This window comes from Larus michahellis, chromosome Z (genome assembly GCF_964199755.1).
Source record: "Larus michahellis chromosome Z, bLarMic1.1, whole genome shotgun sequence".
NCBI lineage: Eukaryota > Metazoa > Chordata > Aves > Charadriiformes > Laridae > Larus > Larus michahellis.
In genome coordinates, this window is record NC_133930.1 from 82572706 (window position 1) to 82596845 (window position 24140).

A 24140-nucleotide genomic window follows, 5' to 3' on the forward strand; every position below is an offset into this window, starting at 1 on the left:
GATGGTGGCTGACTCGTGCCTTCAGGCAGCCAGGACAGGGCAGATCAAGCTACTGGCACAATATCCAGTTCCACTCTCGCTAGCCTAAGTGTCCAAAGCCCCACACAAGGCTTATCTGCCTTTAGCACTAGACCTAAAATAGCAGTAGTCTTGCAGGCAGCCCCTGCAGAACTGGGAAAAAGGGATGAAGACTTTGCTTCAAGCATGTGAGCACCCAGCTTCAAGTGGTGTGTCCATCTGATGGCACCAAAACTCCTTCCCAAATCTGACTGCATCCATCCCACACGCATAAAGCAGACTCGCATCAAGCACACCAGGTAAACAAAAGAAGGAAGCAGGCTACTGAAATGTACCTGCAAACTAGCTTTGGTGTTTCAAAGCAAAACACTCAGCCATGATGCAAGTCTGTGTATAGGGAGCCACAAAGTCTGGTAGATATTCTCTACTCCTAGACAAAGTTTTGGCTTCTCTATGATTTAGAAAAATCACATGCTTCAATTCTTTCATCTGGAAAGCAAGAATGATACCTTCCTCTGGAAAGAAGTTTGAGAAGCAAATTGAAAAGCTGACATAGGAGAGCTAAGAATAATCAATATCTATACTTTTGGTGTACTGGGGACAGATTTGTATGTGAACAGCAACTTTGTACAGGAAAGCACTTTACCCTTTTGGTCCATTGCAGAATTTTTAACACAGAAAAGCATGAATCCACATATTTATGTAGGATGGATGGTTCTTCCCTGCTTTGTAGAAGCAACAGCATCCAACAGTTCCCCTCGTACTTTTAGTTTTCCCCTTTCTGAGGTCATTTATTTATAACTGTTCAAGTTATTTAGATTATCGCCATTCATGTGTACTGAATCAGCATACACAAAATCAAAAATATTACTGTTAATTGTGGCCCAGCGTTGAGCCTTAGAAAGACATACAATAGAGACGTAAATATGCAGGAAAATTTAGGGTTGAGAAATATTCTTTTTAGAGTTTGGATTAATGTAAGTGACGAGAGAGAGTACATCTTTCCCAGCACTCATTAGATAAAATTATCAGGACATGTAACATTACATGTGAATATTGCCTTAACACAATAATTGTATGCTTTGTACGCCTGGGTGAAAAATACACTTCTGATACACGGAGTGCAGAATTATGTTATGACTGTGGTTAGCACAAGTTGCCATGCTGTGGTTGTGACAAAGTTCAGACTGTCTAAAGAAAAGAGAGATGGAAAGACATCTATCATTTATCACTTTGAGTCAGTACCATTCATAATCTCAAGACATTTGATGAAGCTAGGTAAAATATCTTTTTTCAAATTTCAAAGATACCTAAGTGTACTATAGGCAAAGATATCCATTATCTATATCCTCCAGATATTGTCATTCTCTGAAGTTAAGTAAATTTGTTTTGCATTTTAAAAGTAAGTATATAAAATACAAAAGCACATTTTTGCAGAAAACACTTCTCAGAAGTGCTTTGCTAATCATTTTAAAAAACATACTCATTGCTGGCTGGTTTTTTTACCTTAAAAAACGAACCACATCCAAAAACTGCATTACACATTTAGGAGCTGCTAATCCTTCGCCGTGCTAATTTGCCTCTGTATTAGATTAAAGTTTCTTACCCGTTGGCTCTGTCTTTCAGGTTGCAACGCAAGACGTGTTTGTTGCCCCATGCCGGCAGAACCGCCGTTAAGAATAAGGTATTGTACATTCCTGACGTAGCTACTCCGTAAGGTCACCTCCCCCATTGGAGCTCAATGGCATGACTAATGCACGTGAAGTTGAGCGTGTGCGTTAGCCCTGGAGACAGCAAACATTAGCACAGGGGCAGGGAAGTGAATCCGTGCAGATCCACACTCATTCCAGCACGGGAAGGCAGGAACCCGCCACTATTGGAGCCAAAGTGTTTACAGGACAGGGACCTCTGAAAGCAATTCAAGCAAAAAACGCTTCACCTCTCCTTGCCTAAAGGAACAAACAAAAAAGCTGTTTTCTGCATTTTACCTGGTTTTCCAGAACTGTCATTGCAAATAATGACAAAACAATAAGATTGCTTTCTTTATCATCTGTCACTCAAAATGGAAAACAGCCAGATATACTTTCTACAGAAAAACAGAGGACCATTCAACAGGAGCATCCCAAACTAACTCACGCTGTGGAAAGCAGCCTGGAAATGCAGGTTAAATCACAAACGTGACATTCTCTTATTTTGTTATGTTTATTCTTCTTAAATAACCCCTATCAATCTGTCACTCTACACAGAGCACTTTCTGACTGCAGTCCTCACGAATGTGCTCTGGTGTCTTACTCCTGAAAATAAATTTTTATCTATCGGAAGCAAATGCTTCTTCAGGCCGAGCTGTGATAGGATTACACCTGAGCAAGGGCTATCCATAGCCGTAGTCACAGATGTGACTAAAAGGCCTTGTAAGGGGAATTCAACAAACAAGACCTCAGTGCTGCAGTATCTGTGTTTAATGTTATGCATGTGAGTCATCTAACTACCCTGAAGGGGATCCTTGCATGCGTAAGTATTTGCAAAATGGAAAATGACATATTTTTAATGCACTGGAACAGAATTTAGTTTATGTCTCAATCTCTTATAGCTGTTTGGGTTTTTCTTCCACTGATTCACATGATGTTGTTCCTAGTCCTTAGTCTGGTGACATAAACTATATAACCAGGATAACAGGGCTGATTTGGGTTCATTCTTTCTACCAAAAATAAAAAGAAAAAAAAAGGAGAGAGAGAGATAGATAAGGAAATTGGGACCATTCAGTAGATCAGAAGATATGGTTAAGAATTTTCAAAGCTGATCTTGTATATGTTTATATACGTAAGTGTAATGTGTATGCATATATTTATACAGGTTCATACATGTACACAGTAGCTGTACATGCTAGATTCCAAAATACTACAGTTTCTCGCTCATGTAAAGGAGAGAAAGACACATAGAAAAAGATTTATTCCACTTACTGGCAGCATTTAAGGGATCGCTAACTTTTTATGGCAGCATTTAAGGGGTTGCTAACTTTTTATGACATTGTCCTGCTACATACTGAGTGAAGAAAATTAAGTTTCTAATAATTTTTTTTTAGAGTATGAAAATGAATTTCTTGAAAAGTTAAATTCTTATTACAACTTCAAACTTCAGAGAACACAGTGCAGTCAAAATCAATATTCTCCCAAAGATTGTCAGGCTTTTAAAAGTAAGTGTTTATAAAGCTCCCTGACTAAATACAAAAACAATTTTTAAAACTTGATTCAGGTCACCCGAAAAGACTGTCTTCTATTTTAGCTACAAGACCCATGTAACAGATCCTAGCAAGAAAGAAACGATAAATAAGCTGGAACTGCAACTGTTAGAAATGCAAGCTTGTAATTTTTAAGGCCGACTTAAGCAAAATACCTGAATAATTTCCATACCAAAGGAAGCAACTTTCCCATTTCAATAAAGGCATTAAAAGAGCCCTGTCCAGGCTGCTTAGCAAGGGGTGCTCCAATACCTGCACGTTCCTGAGAGAGTTGCATGACTCATATCTCCATCCCCAGGGCAAAGGCCCCTTCAGCATCCCCCAGTATGTCAACGCCCCGCTGCTGCTGCTGCAGACACTGAGCCTCCTTTGGAGCTCCTTCTTGCTCTGACAGCAGCCTCAGGCCCTCGCTGAGATCCACGTTTCCACGTTTCCACCTCCTTGCAGCAGCCCGGCTCCCGGTGAGCCCCGCTACCCAGGAGATGAGGCCGTCACGCACCGTGCATCCTCTCCCACCACATTCTCTGTCTCAGAACATCCCTCCTTCCCATTCCAACTTTCCAAAATGCATTTTCAAGATGGCACCGCAATTCCTTGTGCAAATAATCCCCTCAAGCACCTGTGCCACGTTTCTCAACGTCTCTTGTCTGCTTACCCTGAAAATGCAAGAAAAGTGATCTTAAAACCCCTGAAAATAAAGTCTCAACTTCTAATGATATGACTGATCTTATTTTTTTTACTATTATATCTACGGTACCATTAACAGCAAAATAATATGTTGCATAGATAATTACTGTAAGGAAAAAGCAAGCATTAATGTATTAACGCTTGAGAATCTGTTTTCTAGATGTTCTGTGTGCTTCCATTTATTTCAGCAGTAAGAAGGACTGCTTGTCGTTTCTGAAACTATGGATGACAGTGGACAAGAAGTTTGAAGGAAGATTTTCAATGCAATTTGGCGGGGGGCGGGAAGGGGGGAAGCTGTCCTATCTTTGTATCTTTGGCTTGCCACGGAATGTCATCAAATCACAGGCTTGAGAAGTACTATATCTTTTCTGTGGAGGATGGAAGACACTAAAAATCTCATCAATTGTGTGTTCTCTACTGCAAAACTTCAGTAGCAAAATATTGCCAAGTTGCAAATAACATTAAAATAGAGGACTGCATGGGAAAAGTTTATAATATCTTCTGTAAAAGCATGGATTGTACCAAGTAAACCAGACTAAAATTTTTAAAGTTGCAACCAGTAGGCTAGGAAAAGATCTGTTCAGGGATGTGTACTTATCTGTAGTCAAATAGAGTCAAACAGAGCTCATATTTCATAAACTAAGTAAAGCTGGGCCATGTCAGTGACCGAGATAAGAGATAGGTGATACCAAAGGTTGTTTTTATGCATCAGCACTGGCATGCTTCTGCATAAGTGAGCATTAAATTAAACATTCAAGTGAGCGGTCGGTTGCACTACTTTGCCAGAAATATGTCTTTGCTGAGAACAAAATCCAGTTCTTATCACTCTGTTGGTTAAAAAAAGCATAGTAGTGAGTAGCATGAAAGTCACCACCTGGTATGAATATACATAGTACTTTCCATTTTTCCTATTCATCCAGTACTTACATCAATTATAACTTTAAAATTCATAGTTTGACTTCATGAGGATACATTTTAAGTCACACAAATTTTCCCATTGTGGAGTCCATTGCAAATATTGACTCGGATTTTGCAATTGCTCACAGGATCCCACAGCTGATAAATCAGTCCCTATTCTGATCTGCTGACTAGACTGAAATGTGTTTGGGGAGGGTAAGAAACAATCACTGCTTAATCGGATAAAATAAGAAACTGTCCCTTTCCACAGTGCTATGCAACAGTCTGCAGGACTCTTCAGTGGTTGATGATGAACTCCTGCGCGAGAGGTCTGAACGCTGGATAGACCCATTCCCATAAGAAGGCGGTAGCAGAATTCCATGTAGCTGAATAGTAGGATCCAGTAGGTGAAGAAATACAAACAAGAATGTATGTGAAGAAAAAAAAGATGTGGTTGTTATCTGGCAATGCAGCTGGCAAGAGAGCGTGCGTCCCCATGGGATTTTCTCTCTTTGGGGCTGTGCTTCTCATTTTTCAAAGAAATAACTCAATCTGTTTTAAGATAAGTGTGAGCAGTTTCGGATAAATGGAGGAATACAATCTCAACTTCTCAATTAAGACTCTGTAGAAAGGCATTAAGGTAACTAGGAACTATGGCAAGAGGTTTCTCTATTCCATATACAAGGATATTATCAAACCTAAAACTAAGTTTATAAAGGAAAGTTTTGATATAAATTTTCTGTAGGCTCAAAGAAAAGAGAAAGATAAGTAATAAAGGTGCTAAAGTGTACTATTTTACCAAATTCATTTTCAAGTAATCATGATTTTGTTGGAGGATATTTTATCAGTGGGTGTATTTGGCAAAAATGTCAAAGCAAAAGATCTTCAAAATAATTAATTTTTTTTAAAATATGCTGTTTTTTCGTTAACTAAATAAACTACAAAATTGTATATTTTGATAACATTTATTTCATAGTCTAAGGACATAGGAGAATTCTGGTACAAAAATATCTGTAAAACAAATTGTTTTCCCTTCTAATAACTGAGGCCTTTTTTGCCAAACTGTTAAGTGATGATAATTTAAAGATATTGCTCACAGGCTGGGGGAGCCATAAAAGTGCATAGGCCTCTGTCCAGAGATAGTACAACACAGGCCTGAGGCAAGTAGCAGAAGAAAATTTAGATATCAGTGGAACAAATAAATGTCTTCTTGTAAAATTGAGAGATACTTATGTCAGGTCAAATAAAAAATAAAACCAAGACAGTTCCCAAAGGACTTGCAGAAGGTAATAAAAGATAGCAGCAGAACTAGGGCTAAAACTAGGAGAAGGTGTTCTTCTCAGACTTGTTTCCATGCAAGATCAGAAAGAACACGGAAAACAGGTAAGTTTTTTTCTGATAAATCAAATGAAAATGGCTCTTGACTGAACTTCCCGTCTTGTCATTCGTTCAACCCAGGATCACTGGATGCACCACCGATGTTTCTTCTACCTTCCTTTCCTCAAATAACCTTTCGCAGCGAAGCAGACTCGCCTTCAGATTCAATATGCACATCAGCCTGAAAACTCTGAGGATACTTTCAACAGAGAGGAATAGATATACATATATACTTATCTAGCAAACAGCTTTGACAGAGATTATAAAAAGGCACCCATAACACTTGAGTAAATAACTGTTAATTTGCAGATACAGTTCAAAATCTAGCCCAGACTGATCGCAATTATTTCTGCAGTTCGTGTCAAACAGATTAGTCATTGCTAGGCTTCAGCATCCTAAATCATTCTTTGCACCTATTTTTTCAGCTGAGCAGTATTTGCACATACAGGGGAATTCCTGCTGCTTCCTCCACTCAAAATGAAGTTTGAGCTCCACTCAAAACAAAGCCTTCTTCTAATTAATTTATATTTACTAACTTACTTGAAGACAAAGCTACATTCAATGTTGAAGTACAAAGCGTATTGAAAATTGCAGATTGTTTTGCCCCATTGGAATTTCAGGATAAAAGTAATAATTCTTCTGTTTTTCTACTAAGAATGCATATTTTTTTTTAAGTTAGTAATTATATTTCCAAAGTAAACATCTTATTTTCCCAGACAAGTTTACTTTTACTACAATCTCAACACAAGTTTGAGAACAGGATAAAAGGAGAGGAGACATGCAAACCTCATGGCAAAAACTTAAATAACTGCAGTTATTTACCAAAAGTGAGTTTGCCTTAGGGTTGATTATTTCAATGTTTGTAACTTACAAAATAAATATACACCCAAGCATTCGAAAAGATCACCCGCATTGCTTTGATTTTAATGACAAAAACTGGATTTTGGCCAGAGCTCCTGCTGAGGAGGAGGTAGGTGTTTCATCACTCGGTTCACTGAGGATGCTCTGCGCAAACGGAAAGGAGGAAACAAAACGATGCAGAGGAGGAGGGGAGCAGGCAGCCAGGGCACCAAGGGTAACTACACGAGTAGAAAAGGGAGGGCAGAGGCAGGTCAACTGTCTAGGTCAAATAAGGTAGGACAATGTTATGGAGAGGTTGGAATACAAAGGCAAAAGGCTTAAATTTAACCGGAAGGTGCTGAATTTGAGAGACCTGCAGTATTTTGCAGGACGTGCCTAGCACCTTGCAGAACTGCACTTGAAGACTAAATTTTCATCAATGGTAGGACCTTGTGCATTAGTAATGACTGCAGAATTAGGTTCCGACTGTTTGGGAGCGTATCTGGAAAGACTATGCATGATTGTCAGAGTATTATCATTATATAGAAGTATCTGAATGAAATGAAGTAAAGGAAAATGTAAGCTGAACAAAAGGAAAACGTTCCTAATGGTGAATTTTATTAGACTGTTGAAAAGTTTCCCCGGGGAAACAGTGGACTCCCGTTCTTTGCAAGACAAAACGCTGAAGAATATACTTTAAAGAACAATCCTACAGTGGCATAGAAAACTATTAGATAACCTATTAGGTCTTCACCATCTTTGATTTCTGTGGAACTGAATAGAGCCAGAGCAATAGAGTATCGGTAAAAAAATGAAATAAAAATATATATATATATAATTTCAGCAAAAACCTTACTCCATTAATGTTGGTAAGACCCATGAAAATGTAGGTAGGTACATCTTTGTTACCTTGGCGGAAGTACCATAAATGCCAATATTGGTACTTTTGCAAATATATATTCATGCAAGTTTCCTAGTCTAGGACAAACTACGCATCTGTTTTGAAAACTCCTAGCCTTGTGAAATAAGAAATAATAGGTCATAATATAGGTAACAAAACAAGATAGCAGGATAATACTGCACGCCACGTAGCACAAGTATTGAATCAGAATATAAGGCATGTGCACGAAAGCACAATCCAATGTGTGAGAGTAATCCACTGCATTAACTTTCTCTGTGCAAAATACTGTTCTACATTGAAAGTGACCCTGAAGAAAAAGCCCTAATAAAAACCCTATCTGATCATTATTGCATACTTTTTGTTGTTTTAAGTATTTTCTGTGTGATTTTGAAAATTAGTTTCTCATAGAATACCATGAAAATATATTTTTAAAAAGATTTCTGTGCTAATGAATATCAATTAAAATAGTCGGTCATGTAATACAACATGAAGCAACAGATTAGTCTTGGTGCAAAGTCCAGCAACTGGAATAATGTTATTCCTGGATCTGCACGTTCGCAACCAGAAGCCCCAAACAAAAGAGTAAACAGTGGAAAAAGCAGCACTGCTGAGCTGCGTTTCACCACGGTCACTGTCCTGGTCTATGAAAGGAAAGTTGCACTCTGCCTTCCATCCTCCCCAGAAAAAAACCCTACAGTATTGCAAGGAGAAAAGAATTGGCTACACAGAACTATTACCACCCCATTCTTTGGTGTCGGGTTTTTATTTTGATAGCACTCTTCCCTGAAAGAGTGTAAGGAGGGTGAAGTAAAACTCATTTGGTCCCATGCCTGCGCTCAAGATGACAAGGGTATGAGCAGGGAAGGGTTATGATCAATAGCCGGGACTAAAAAAGTCACACAAGCAGTGCAAGGGCCTGATTGCTGTTACAGCTGAAAACCTGCACAATGGCACCGTGTGTGCCATTCATCCCGCGCTGGCCTTTTCTAATAATGCTTAGTCGTGTATTTCCAAAAGTACCACGAAGAAAATTTCAGGGTTCTTCCCTGGAAGGGGGTGGAGGTGCCTTCGCCACGTGGCACTGCTCTGCGCAGCGCATCTGAAAACCACATTAAATCTGTATTTAATGGGACAAGCTCAGTTCTCTTCCATAGTCGTTGAATTTAATTTTCAACACCTTCTTTTAATTAGAAGTTTGCAGATGGCATTGCAGTGCCCTCCTCCTTTGCTGTATTCAATTTGGAAAGCGTTAATTTTTCCCCTCACTGATGTTGTGTTTGTATTCTGCGTAGTGGCATAGAGGCAGGGGAAAACATCTTTTAAAACAGGCCGAGACTAAATGTTTTTAACATACTGATTTCCTTATTGCTGTTATCTTCATTGAAGGTATTATTTATGATTCCAGTGCAGTCCTATAATAATGGCCTCTGTAGCGCAAAATTATTACAGAAAAATGCTGTCAATTTTAGTTTCTGAGTTCCTTTATTGCTGGAATCTTGTATTTTTATTTCAAATATATACTTATGTCTTTAAAATGTATCTTAGGTTTTAAGAAGAAATGTCTAATCCCTCTGCATACAGCAAAACCAAAGTCCAGAAACTGAGCCAGAGCAGCTGAAAGCAGGTAAATGGCATATTCTAGTACAACATCTGTTATTGGCTCCCTCCACTTCTCACCTTGTAAGTCATAATGCTTCAAAAGAATATCTTGCATTCAAGAAAATTTATATAGCAACCTAAAAGGTCCTTGGCTGACTTGGCTTCTGTGGCTAAACGTGTTCCTGAAACTTTTCTTCCACTCTCTTGACGCTGAGCAAACACTGTCTCTCAACATTCAAATAAAAATTAATTCATCTATTTTCATCAAGAAAGGATCATGAATGTAGGTAATACAGGGTTAAAAGATTTTTTTTAAAGTTAAAGATAATTTACTCCATTTTTTTCTGTTATGTGACAGGGAAAAAAAGAAAAAAAAAAAAGGATTATAATATCCCATCAAACCACTGGTGTGATACCAAGCCCAAGCAGGACTTTGGGACTCCTAAGAAAGGATTTGGTTCAGATAATGGTTATGCTTTCTGGTGTGTGCACGCTGTATGTATTTGATGGTCTGCTGGGTCAGAGGCCTGAGACCCTCAGCAGTCACTTTCAGAGAGAGGGACTCCCTGTGTTGTCACGGAAAACTTAGAGCTCTTCGTTCCTTTTTTTTTATTTAGCGTGTAATGCAGATAACCCAGATGGAAAAAAAGGTGTTTACTTCTTAATGAATGGGAAGCATGTAGTAACAAAAATAATGTTAGTTGGATCTTAAAATGAGCCCAGTTTATGAGACATGACTTTGGAATTTAAGTCTAATTAAGAAAGAGCAAGAAATTACATCCTAACACTAGCGATGAGATGGCTATAATGTCCTATCAGTCTGCATATTTGTGCGTAGGCAGACATGATTAATAAAGCTTAGGTTTATATATCTTTTTATTGGAACTGAACTTTTAAAGATACCAGGGAACTATAGCAGAATGTTAAGAAAAGCCTTTTATGACATCGCTACCAATTCATTACATTATTTTGATAACAAAAGAGCTGAAATGATTTAGCCCACCTTTAAAATCTCCATGTTCTGCAGTTTCAGAATGCATATGCACATGTCAAGATGATCTTGAGATGTTTTATACTCTGCAAGGTTGTAAATTTTCTCACTTTTTACGGCTTCTATGGTGGTTAAGCATACATAAAGTGCCCTGCAATTTTGGTCTTGTGATTCTTGTCACAATTGGAAAAGTCTTTAAGTAATGATTCCAGCAACACACGTGTTATCCTAGTCACGTAAAGAAGGGCAAGATTTTCACATATTTATGCCAGGCTGTTTATTAAAGGTACTAAACCAATTTGGGACTGTTGGATGGTGTGACAGATTGCCGTATCACCTCATGGCACAAACGATCTACACTCAGAGATACTTCACGAACTTAAGAGAAAGATCATCCGCAGTACTTGAATGAGAAGAGTGGGAAAGTCAAAAGGTGTGTGGAAGAAAGAGGCAGAAGAGCTTCACTGAGACTCGGGGAGAGAGCAAAATGCATATCGGAAGACATAAAAAAAAGGGCTGTGCGAAAATCAGACCAAAAAAACCCCCAAAACAGTAAAAGAAGATACATGCAAAAGACTTGCAGGACTCTTCCTCTGTCTCAAAAAAAAAAAAGAGTGGATTAAATTTTACAGAAAAGGACTATAGGTGCACAGCTTACATCAGATTTTACGGAAGAAGGGGCTGTACGCTTTTACAGTGCTCTTACGGAGAGAAAGAAAGCTTCATTTTAAAATTTCAATGGAATAATATTTGATGTATAAAATAGTCATATTAAAGAAACATGCCTTGTAAGTAGCTTAAAGAAACCTTGTTTCAATCACTTTTGCTGAAGTTTAAAACACTGTAGCCCTAAAACTATAAAATTATTGATGTCCTATAAAATTCTTAAGTTTAAGATATCTTCAATTTTTACAACCAAAGGACCACACTGGTTTATGTACTTTATATTACTACAATTTCTCTACTGTTTGGGGTTTTTTTTATACAAAACCTTTAATCACAATTCCAATTAATTGTTGTCCCAGATCCAGTTTCCATTGGTTCTGTGGGAATTATGTATCCAATGGAAAAAAAGAATAGGAATGGATATCCTGGGTCAGATCATCCTGACTCTATGGCTGGCCAGCATCATTTACACAGAAGAAAAATCATTTACGCACAAGAATGGCCCATGATGAAGTTACCAGTCCAGAGGAAAAGTTGTTTTGTTTTTTTTTTCCTTTTAGTTATTGATTAATTATCTGTACAGCATATAATTTATAACTTCTCATATAACATAACTGTGGCTATTCAAGTTCCGTAGCACCCCTATGGAGCATCATCCTGGCTATTGCTTGTGCAAGTGAGTTTCACACGTCAATTATGCATCTTAAGAAACATCATTTCCTCTCTTCTGGTTTAAAACATTCCTTTCAGTTTTGACCATGATTTCATTCATTAAGAGTAGATTGCCTTACTTTCTGTGGTGGGAATTACTAAGTAACACCTGTGGCTTAGTGTTTTATTTTGTTTAGACTGTAAATACCACGCACACTGGAAAAATGCCAGTAGTTACTGGATGCATCCTAAGATCTAAACACATGATATCTCATCCGAAAACTTGCTATTTGCAACTTCATGGGATATATTGTTTTACTCATGCAACCATACATGGGTATTTTGAACAAGGTTATTTAACGGAGCAGTTGAAACCCCAATAGTCAAGAAATGGGATACATCAGCATCGCTTTGGAGTTTGCATGTCAGTAGGTTACCTAGACACCATTAATGGACAGGGAGAATTGACAGTTTTTACATGTAAGTAAAAAGAATATAATCATGAAGCCAGAAAAATAACTGTTGAAACACTGAGTTATACGGAGTACAAATTACAGTTCATTCCAAAGCATTTAATCTATATCTATAGGTAAAATTTTAATATTAGAAAAATACAAAGGCATTGCAAACTGTAACTGAAAGTGATGATATGAAAAATTAAGTTCTATATTTATTATGTAAATACTCACAAATCAGTGCAAAATATACTTTCATAGCTTAAAAAGACCTGGGTGTTTGTTTCAGAAAGCTGTCCATATGCATTTCAGTAAGCAGCACCACTCATTTTAGCCCCCACCAGACTCACATCCAATAAAAATATTGTGTTTTCCTCAATTTCTTTGCTCAAAAATCATTCACTCCAAAATACAGGATATTAAAAACTGTGCTTGAATAACATAGCTGAATCTCAGCTACATTTACATTGTCATTCTGCGATCCCAGTTCATTGCCAATTGTTGCCATTTTTGTCTACTGAAGCGTTTTCTGGCACTCCCATTACGTTTGCCATGTAAACCCAGTGTAAGCCTAATGCCCATAGCATGGTGCTCTCCTCTACGGGACATTTTGTTATCTCAAAATCTATGATACAGTTCTATTCAGGATTTTAAATCTCACTTTTCATTTTTCTCTGGACTGCTGTATCTGTCAAATCGTTTTGCCTCCTGTTTTGAAAATGGTTGCTTCCATGCTTTCCAAGAGTGCTGGTGTGCTGGTGGGGTTTTTTATTTGTTCCTTTTTTCTGTAAAACATTGTGCTCGGTTAAAAAATTTGGCTGTTTTCTGCACAGCGAGGACTTGTGTTTATCTTACTAAAGCAAAGACAGGACTCCCACCTACATCTTCTGGCATAAGCTTTTTATAAACTCTTATTACACCTTTGAAATATCTTCTAGGTTCGTTTCATAGCCCAGTCACTAGTCCATGATATCTTACATGGTTGGAAGTCTACTTAGGCCAGCCATGGACATCTGGACACGTATTATCTTCATTAGTATGTACCAATGCCAAGAAAAAAACAATTAACCAGCATGATAAAAATTTACCACAGAAAAAATGACAAACATTTTTCCATCCAGGACAAGTATCGGATAGGTGACAGTTGCCTACCAGAATTTGTTTGTGCTTAGAAGCTCCATACTGTGAAACTTAGCTCTTTGGGAGCCCAGCAGAGATTGGTGGTGGGTAGGAAGAACTAGAGTGGGGCTACTGAGTTCTCTTTACAAAGCTGCCACTTTGAAAGTGTCTAGGACAACAGTAATCACAGAGTTAAAGAGGTACTCCATTACTGCTCCACCACTAGGTGGAAAACACTTTAAAAAAAAAAAATACTCCTGGTTAACCTAACTGAAACAAATTAGGCTCAGGAGGGATATATCTTGTCTTCTGCATTTTACTCTGCATATTTTTGTCATGGAAACACTCCTGGCTGTGTAGACTTTGCTGTGGTTTGTTCTCTGGCACAACTTTGTTCACTGATATATAATGTTTGGGGGTTTTTCACCCAAAGCTATGGCTATACTAAGCAGAAAAGGCATCATGTCAAATCACCTATCTTATTGATGAATTAGTTAAGGCTTGTGCAATGTTGTGGCAGACCACGTAAATGTGCTAAGTATTATTTTTTGGCCATTCCTATAACTGTAAACAATAACATTTTGGTTTCTTATGGAGTCTGCATGCACTGCTACAAAGTCGGTGTGATTCCATCACTTTATTTTGAGAAAGTCAGAAAGCTGCGTCCTCTGTGTTTTAGGCTTTCATACATTATGCCCATGAATGTCACAGCCTCTGCATGCCTAAGGCCACATCTGTCAAAGGCAGACCCATTTTTAGCAGAGCATGCTAGCAGATATACTACAGGAATGAGACTATATGAGATCTCCATGAGAAGAAATAAGCTGCCATTCCTGAGCTTGAAAAAAGAGTTAATATTCCCCCTTCTAATACCTCCTCAAATTCAAGGACAGATTATTTTAAAGAGTTTACATTCACATGTGAATTATAAACCAATAACTTATAGGAAATATGTAAATTAGGTAGGCATACAAAACATGACATGAATGTTGAAATTTGTATCTTTAAGAGAAAACCTGGGTGCCCAAGCATGTAACCTTTACAAGCATAAATAAATCTTATGTGAATATACCCTATAAGCTTTTACTTACACTGCTGTAAATCTAAAGTAACTCCTCTGACCTTAATAGCTTTACTCAAGATGTACCCCTTGTACAGATGAGATTAGAATTTGGCCTTTTAACCTCAATGAAACTCCGTGAGCAAGTAATATCATACCATGAAAGTCAGGATGGCTGAATCAGGTCCTCCGCTTAAAACACCATCGCTAGGGAAATGTTTAGACAGAGATTTTCAGAGGAATGTTTAGATCTATAATTGGGCTTAGTTAAGTCAGGAGCCATCTTAATTATTTACCAGCAGCCTCCCTAGACAGAATACTGAATTTAGAGTAACTCTGGGGGTATAGTTCTCAGAGTCTGTTTAGTTAAGAAAAATAACGGCCGTTTTCTTCTGATCTCTCCTTTTGCCCCAACAACATTTTTCTAGTCTTTAAAATACATGCTGGAATACAGAACAAGGTTAAAGGCAATGCTCTGTCTTTGAGGCCTTCCTCAGGCTGAGGGAGAAACAGAAAAATGTTAGTTTTCAGCTTATGGCCTGAAGAAGACCCAAAAGCCAAAACATCACCTTTAACTCTGCTTCTGTTTTTGAGTATCATTCGCCATCAACTCTTCTTTCATTTTCCAGCATTCATACTGCTGCCACACCATCAGTACTTCCACGTATCCTATTTTTATGAGACGCCTGGTTCTTCCTTTCAGAGGAATCTCGCACTGATCCTGATCAGGCAATTGATTTTTTTAGCAGAACCTCCTATTAGAGTCAGTGGAGAATTCTAGTTAAAAATCAATGGCACAACCTGATCCAAAATGAGAGAATAAGTCTTTGAGAAAAGCAAGTAATGAAAGGCACCTTAATGCCAAACTGGACGTTTTGCGTAACCCCAAAAAGTGGAATGCTAAAGCATATGAATTGTCATTTTTTGACTACTTTCCAGATACATAGGGGAAAAGAATTAGGTTTTAAGTGGATGGAGAAATAGACAGAAAAAACAAACTCATGTCAATTATCCATTATTAGATTTTTACCACATTCTTTTCCATGCATGTCTTGCTTATTAAAAGAATGCCATTATTGATAAATTTTTCTTTTTTATTGTTATTATTTTAGAGGTATAATTTATATTTCTAAATGTTCATAAAACATACTTCTAATTTCAAACAACACAGCGCTGGCACACTGACAATATCATATTTACCGGCATTTGTATTCATATTGTATGTTGCAGTATCTTTCTATTAACTACCATAAAAACACTGCCTTGTTTGAAGTACTCTTTTGATTTTCTTTTAAAATTTATAAATTAGATTTATATGTTGATTTAGGTGTATTGCAGTTTCATTTTTAGATTTTTAAGGTCATGTTAAGAAAAAATATTTTAAGATTACTTTTTAAATTGTAACAACTGTTATTACTTGTGAAAGTTACAAAGTTCACAATAATGTAACTATGAAATTTTTATTCTCCATACTATTAGATTAAATACGAGAGAATCATCAGAATACCCAAACCACTTTTTTATAACATGAATTTGGAAACTCAGCTTTGATGCAACATGTATCCAGATGCAATATATTTTAAAAATGCACATTTAACTTCTAAACTGCATCTATACCTTTAATTACCTTTATGCTTGACAGCAAAAAAAAAAAAAAACTTCACAAAATGTTGTGATCCAACTGGAAAAATAATTCCGATCCTTAATTTAGGCTAGTACACTTTAGTCTTAGGTGAACATCTTTCTGACAATATTTTTGTCCTTATTAAGTTAATTGATCAAGCAAATAAGCAGGATTTGGGTTTTTTTTTGTTTTGGGTAGGTTTTTTTGTTTGTGTTTTTTTTTGGGTTTTTTGTAATTAAGGTTCGGAAGAAGTTTTTTAATGAGTAAAAATTATCACCTTTAATTGCTGCAGCAATTTCAGACTTGCAATTAAAAAATCCAGGGACTCTGCTCTTTGTGCCAAAGTCCCGTGCAGGGAAAACCAAATGTTCTCAATGGAGGGATGCAAACTTAAAATTAATGCAGAAATTGAGGACTACACTACTATCTATATAGAGTAATAGATGGGGGTTTAGAAGTGCAGACTTGAATTCAATTTCTGCTTATTTAGATTACCAGAAACCATTGCTAAAATTGATGGTGATGATTGTGACTGAAATCACTTTTTAAAACAAACAGAGACTTGATCTTGGCTGTTCATTTGTCTAGGCGGAGAATCTGCCAACTTCCTGAGCAGGGGAATCAATAGGATTGCTTAAATTACTCATTGTCATAGTAGAAAGAATCTTGCTCTTCATTACTCAGCCACATTTTATCTATACTAGTCACTGATCTTGATTTTATTTCTATTGTCCAAACTGATAAAAGTGATGTTTGAAGTGGATATATAAGTTGGGGAAAAGAAAAACAGTGGAAAAATGCCTCTTAGCTGTTGTTTAACCTAGGCAAGAATACGTCTGCACAACGAAATTAAGGCTTAAGTCACATTTCATAGATTATCTCTAGATGAAGATAATGTTTTCTTGGATTTAGCGGTTATGATATTATGACTTAGGTTAAGCTAGTTATGCCAGCTAGCATGCTTGGTTATCACTTAAATTTCTGTATTTTTAAACTCCCGTTGATTTTTTTCTTCCATTTTAAATCCATCCCTGATTCTTTTCTATGTGAGACATAAGGGTAGTTTCTGTTCTCTAGAACACATATGCAACCGTAAAATAATCTAAGTTCAAAAACTTAATACAAAATTCAGTTTCCCATGATTTCTTATTTTGGCATTTTAAAATCTAATTGCAGGTATTCCCATACTTAAATCTTGAACCATGTCTCCTTAAAAGTCTTGTAATTCTGTTGGTGTTTTCTTCCTTTATGCACCAGTTTGTTTTCAGCGTGCAGGCACTTGCAGCTATGCAACTCCAATCACATGTCTAGAACTTGGTTAGACAGGAGACGATATTGCCCTCTTCATATATGAGGAAAGGAATCTCTCCTTCAACACCCATGAAACAACATTAGAACACAGAAAGATATAATTCCATAACAATAAACCCAAATATGTTATTTGTTTGGGTTTTTTTCCAGAAGAAAATCAAAACATTTCAGCAAAAATGAAAGTCTTCAATAGGAATATTTTTTTTTTCCATCTACTTTGTTCTCAAACAGTTCCATTCCTATGTTCTTCTCTTTTGGCCTAATTCAATAAAGACACGTTACATGCCCTCAGTGAAAGCAAGAATCCCTCAGTAATAGGCAATTTAGGACCACATGTAGTAAATATCCAGTATATCAGTACTGATACCCTGCAGCTCAAAATTTAGGTTCTGTGCTTGGATGTTTTATCATCAATGTTGCAGGACTTTAGACATCCACACAGTGCATTACAATCTGAGGAGAAAGAAAAGCCACTGCAGTGCTCGCTAGTAAGCAACCAAAAAAAAATATTTACAAAAACCAAATCCGATACAAACCTTGCCATTTAAAACATATCCAGGACCAGTTTATTCACATAGAGAATGGTCACAAATACGAAGTAGAATTGTTTGGGTATTTTTATATTATGTCTAGTAAATTAAAGCTTAAGAGTGTTTCCTTCTTACTCTGGCAAAGGTTTACTCTACTATGTAATAATTTTTATTTCTATGTTGTGTTTAGGATAAAGGGCTCAGCACAGGGAAAGAAAAAGGAATTTTAAGCTCGATTCAGTTGTACGACAGCACCGTTCTCTGCCTCCATGGGGAGCACACCAGTTAAGCTCTCTTGGATTGACAGGAGATTTGACCATCCAGTAACAAAGCTGATTGATTGGCCACCCTGTACGTATTTGTCCATATTCATATAAATCTGCCTCTGCTGGCAGCCAACTGCAAATCTCCCACCCGCCTATTTTACTGATCTTCTCCGCTGGTTCTGGGGTTGCCATTTTCCTTGGTATTAAAGCTCAGAAAGGAACAGTTGCGTTTCAGATGCAGCTTGTTCTGTCAGAAATTCCTGATGTCCTACACTACATTTCACTGATTGCTAGATTTGGGTCAGGAAAGAAATTTCCTTGAGGGCACATTGACTGTGTCTTGAGATTTTAGTCTATTGTTCTTTCCTCTGCATTTGAGAAGGAAATGGAGGGCCTTTTTGCTGTTGAGTGTCTACTACAAGGTGCTGAAGAGTCTCAGCTTCCATAAAAATTAAAATGAGCATATCACGAAGGCACTTAGCTTTCTGCAGAGTTGTATCTTTGCTGGGTCCTGGGGGAAAAAAAAATCACCTGACAAAACCATTACAGTTTTAAAACTTCAGTATCTACCTAACCTATGTACACCGTGATGTTGGTTGGTGTCTTTTCCTTTCATTACAGATTTTTATTAAAAAAAAAAAAGGGGGGGGGTGTGACGGGGAAAGGAGCCCTTATAATAATGTATAAAGTATTTGTTGTTACTTAATTTAAGAATCTACTTATGAAGACATAAAATCCTCAGATGAGTCCATCAAGATTAAATTAAAACACATCAAAACGGGACTGGCATTAAACTGTCAAGCTTAGGAATAAGGTAGTCTCATGCACCATGAAACTGATTCTTTCCTTAAGAAAAGTTCTTGCTTGATTCTTGTTTTTGAAGATGAATCTCCTGGCTGAACTTGCCGTAAGCATTCTACCTACATAGAGTTTGTACGAAGGTCAGCCGAGTGTTGTGCTTGACCCCAGTGGCAGGGAGATCCAGCACCTAATTGCTGTGATATTTAACTTACTGATAAAGTTGTCACCCTTATCCCGAAATCCAGTGTCGGTTGTGACCCTTACTGAAAGGATGATCACGTAAGTTTATATTCCTGAAAACCACCACTGTATGTCTGAAGTTCAAAATCCTTTTCCTAGCTGCCTGGAAGTGAGGTACGCTTTACAACAACCTTCGGGTTAAGAGTTCTCCCTATCTGCTCCAATAGATTTGCTTAAATTCTCCAGAAACATTACCCTCTCTAGATTTATTTCATTTATTTATCATGTTTTGCTAAAATAAGTGACATCAGGACTTTCCAAAAGTTGATGGCCTTTCTAAGAATTATTGCAGATAAATATTTGAATTTAATTTTATCTTTAACTAAATCAATATCTAGAGGACAGTACCTTGCCTTCTAAATGGACATTCATCTAACGCTTCTTGATGTTATTCGGAAGGTCTCCAGGTTTAGAAGATGCAGCTCTGGAATGAATTTCAGGATAAGATGCTTTGAGGAGCTTTAAAAATATTTTTGATCAAATAAGCCACTGACACATGAGATTGGCTTCCATAAGATTTAGTTTATCTGAAACTTACTGAAGATGATCTATTTAATTACCAGTCAATCACCAATGCAAATTAGGAGTTCTGATTTCTGTGAATACTTATTAAATAAGCAGCCCTTGAACTGAAGAACACTGACCCTGCATTTTTCTCATTTTACATGAGGCTGGACTCTCCTACACCAAAACATTAGGACCATAAGGATGAATATTTAGTTCTCTATAGTCCTGTCACAGAATCTCTTGAAATGTTGGATATGTCAGCTCTTAATCCAAAAGTCAAAGACACCTCTTCTTAAAATGTGCCTTAGTTATTGAAATCAGCTGACTTCTCAAAATAAGTAAGAAGCCTATGTGTAATTGATTAAAATTTATTTTCCTTTCCCAGTTGCCCTGCTTTGAACTCCTTCACTTTTCTAATGTCATCATGCTACTAGCTGTCAAGTTGCTGTAGGACTCTCTCTTCACTGAAGATAAGCCAGTTGTCACCTAAATGTGCAGCTAAGATGAGAAAAAAAAATCAGTTGCCAGTACTCAGAAGAATAAAATGCATCACTTCAGAATAAAACTTGATGTCACTTCAGAGCAAGGTCCAAACTGGCTCCCAAGTAGTGCTGAGTACGCCCTTGCTCCATCTACACTTTGTGCTCATGTCTAAACAGAAGACACATTTTGGCAAAGTAATTATACCGGTTGTTCACTAGTTAAAGCACACTAAACATCTTCATTCATAAACGATACTGAACATCAGCTCTTTCCTTAAACATCCCTGTATAAATAAGCCCAAAGTTAGGCGCCTGCAAGACCAACTGAGCTGTGCCCATTGCTGACTCAAGCTGATAGCAACAGATAAATTTCCCAGTGAAAACACGGGTATTTAGATTCTTCATGGAGAGTAGAATTTAAAATTAAAAAAAAAAAGAAATCGTTTTGAAGAACAACAATTCTCTCAGGCCTTTTTAAAATACAGAAAATAACTTTTTTTAAAATATATATGTATCATTCTGGTGAAGTAAGATCCTCTTTCAAGGTCTTATGAAAGACAATGCTTACACAGTTGAGAGATTTCCCTGCTTTTAAAAAAAAATAATAATCCAAGCAGTCAGCCTGACAATCAAACATACCTTATTTTAAGATTAATTAATAAACATTTATAAAGGATTTGATATATGAACTGTCCTCTCTCCATATACCTCTACATCATATACATAAACATAAACATATACACATACGCAAACTCACATACATACGTACATATACTCCACATACACATACATACATGTGCTACATGGCATGATGAGAATGCTGTATTACTTGGAATATCTTTGGAAATAAAGATAGGAAAATGGTTTTATTTTCATCCTGATTTATAAGTCAAGATCAACAGACTGGAATATTTCAATTTTTTCTATTTTAGAATACACCATAATTTTATATTTTCTTCAGTTACTACTTGAAATTTACATTTTGTGGAATATTGTAAATCATAACCAACATGTATACACAAATTTAAAAATAGATCAGAATCCTTCTCACATCATAACTAGTTAAGGTAGAATTGATGTTATTTCCTTCAGCAGGTTTCCTAACTTTGTGAAAAAAACTTTGTTTTGTGAAATATTGATTAAACTACAGCTAAACCTTCTGTAATCTGGCCCTAATTTATTGTACAGAAAGGCTCGTTATCAATTTATGCACACATTTCATACTTAACTTGAAGGGAGAGACTGTGGCAAAAAACACCAATCATGTCATTTTGTTAAATTTATTCAAGAAATGGAAAAGATATCTCTTTACTTACTAATTAAGTTTCAGACCTTAGTATTTTAGAGCAACATTTTCAGAACTTTACAAGCTTGGTTGCAATAAGCCATTTCTAGCCACATTCACAATAAGTTGAATAAAATTTCATCTAGAATTTTAACTATATCTGTGAAAAATAAATTTCACAAATACATAGCAGAATGAGTTTTCATAGCAAAATTGTAACAAAATTGATTTCTTATTGTAAATTACTGTGTAGATATGGTCAATTACTATGTGAAGTTAATTATCAGCTTGCAATACTTTACATTCTGATTGGCTGAAAAGTTTCTAATCTTCTTAATCACTCCACAGTTATTTCTATTTAAGTATATACTCTACAAATGCATTGCTGCTGTTTGGCAGAGAGTTAACCAACCAGAGAATTAGGACGTACATAATAGCCATGTGGTTATCTTTCAATAATCATACTTCTACCATCACCTAAAGTACTTCTGCTTGGGTTGGCTCTGGAATACAAACTTTTCTACCTGTCAGACTCACCCTATCACTTATTTAAATACTGCAAAAATGCATGAAGCAGGAATCCTTCTTCTGTTCGTATTGCAATGAAAAGGAAGAAAAGGCAAAACAAGGCTAGAAAAATGTGAAAAAAAGAAGAAAAAGAAAAGTATTGGATTCTGATCTTGTTTTAAATCATGGCAAATCTGAATTAATTCTATTAACTGTCACTGGAGACAACCAAAGTCAAAAGGCCAGAATATGCTGTGGTTTGTAAAGGTTGATTTCTAGCACTGATGCCCCCACTGCAGCACGCTCTTCTCCTACCCTTATGTACCCTCAAGGGCAGCAAAGCTGTCATCCCAAAAGCAGCAGCTATGTATTTGCTCTCTGTGTTTACTTCAAATAGCAGAATCCTCTTCTGCACGGGTAAGGAAAAAAAGACAGCAAGCATGGGAAAAGGCCTAGGAAGGCAGAAACAGGCAGGAGTGGAGTCGGGAGGAGCTGAGAGGCACAGACGCTATAAAGAAGGACCTGCACCAACCCTTCGTATCATCTAATCCATGCCAACATCCAGCTGGGGTGATGAAACTCGGCATGGCCACATTAGAGCAGACGCGACCACATAAGAAAACACAGACACAGCCCCCAGACCCAGGATCAGACCCAGGTCTCTCTGCTGCATGTCTAGACCCTTCCACCGAAGAGCCACATTCCTCCATCCTCCTTCTCCGCCCTGCTGAGCTTTCAGTTATTTCCCCACGCACCCAAGTCATAGCTGGTACCTCTGACTCCACACGCCCCTGAACCTCCTCTTTATATATGCCAGAACATGGAGCTTTCAGAAAGCACCAAACTTCCCTCAATAGTTTCCAATGAAATGAAAAATTCTAACGGCTTTCCAAATGTTTTCCACAGGTTTGTAGTCTCATGTCTTATTTTTCCTTTTTCTTTCTTTTTCTCTAATTGTCCTCATTTTACAAACTGAAAATTCTTAGCACTAAGAAAATACTAATGCACCAAACTATTTCTTCTACATATTTACTCTCAACATGAATTTAAGGCTAATGCATATTATTGAATGTTGGCCTTATCAGCAAAAGGTGATTCACTGACTTTGCCAAGCCTATTAGAAACTGTAAGGGGAAAAAAAAGTTAAAATGGAGGTGGGGTTGACAGTTTATATTTTTTTCCTTTTCTTTCATATTTTTTTAATTTTAATTTTTTTTAAATTCACATTTTTTTCTCTTATTTAGCAAACAAAGACACTAAGAAATTCTGCACTGGGGTATATTCTCTCTATATATAATTTATCTGCATAATATGTAATATAGTTTATATAGTTTACACATATATACATATTTCTATATGTATATATATGTATAACTATAAGCTGTGCATAGCAGGGATGTATGCCAATAAGGCACCTAAACCAACTCGGAGACATCATACCAGCTCTTAGGCCATACTGTAAAAGTGCTCGAATTTGGTATCGTGGCCTATATTCTTCCTATTGAACAAGGTGGCTGAACACTCACACCATGTTGGATGAAATCAGGGCAGGTGCCTCTGTAATTAACCTGACCTGGTATTCTGCCAGTGTCTGTTCAGAGACAATAATTTATAAATTATTTGAGAGCTCAATCATTTTAACTTCCAACAGAGATTCACAAAGAGATCTTGATCTTGCACAAGCACAAGCATCGCTCGCTGTCTTCAATGGAAAGATGCAAGGGTCTTTAAAGGACAATGCAAATTCTCTAGGACATTAAAAAGTACATGTTTTAACCATTGTATTTATAAACATGTGATATGTTTCTATAGACCATAATATAGTGATATGTAATATGATGTCTCTGTACTTCACCTGCTCACAGAAAAGAATAAATCCGACACTGTCTTGCAGGAAACGGTGAAAAAGGCAAAGGCAGTACATATCTATCTATGTCAAATAAATGGAAGGAATGTGCCTATATCTAATATAATTATGCCTTTGGGATCTTCAGCATAAGGCTGTGCATCTTAAACCAACCATTTTCATTTCTGATTTTTAAATTTATATTTCAAACCAGTGTTTGTATTCCTACTACTCCCACGATG

At 36.9% G+C, this 24140-nt stretch overlaps 1 long non-coding RNA gene across 4 annotated transcripts in view; it reads right to left on the reverse strand.

The window, feature by feature from the left end:
• The window catches only part of LOC141735946 (uncharacterized), a 127938-nt gene that overhangs the window by 76244 nt on the left and 27554 nt on the right, over positions 1 to 24140 (reverse strand). The window lies entirely within an intron of this gene.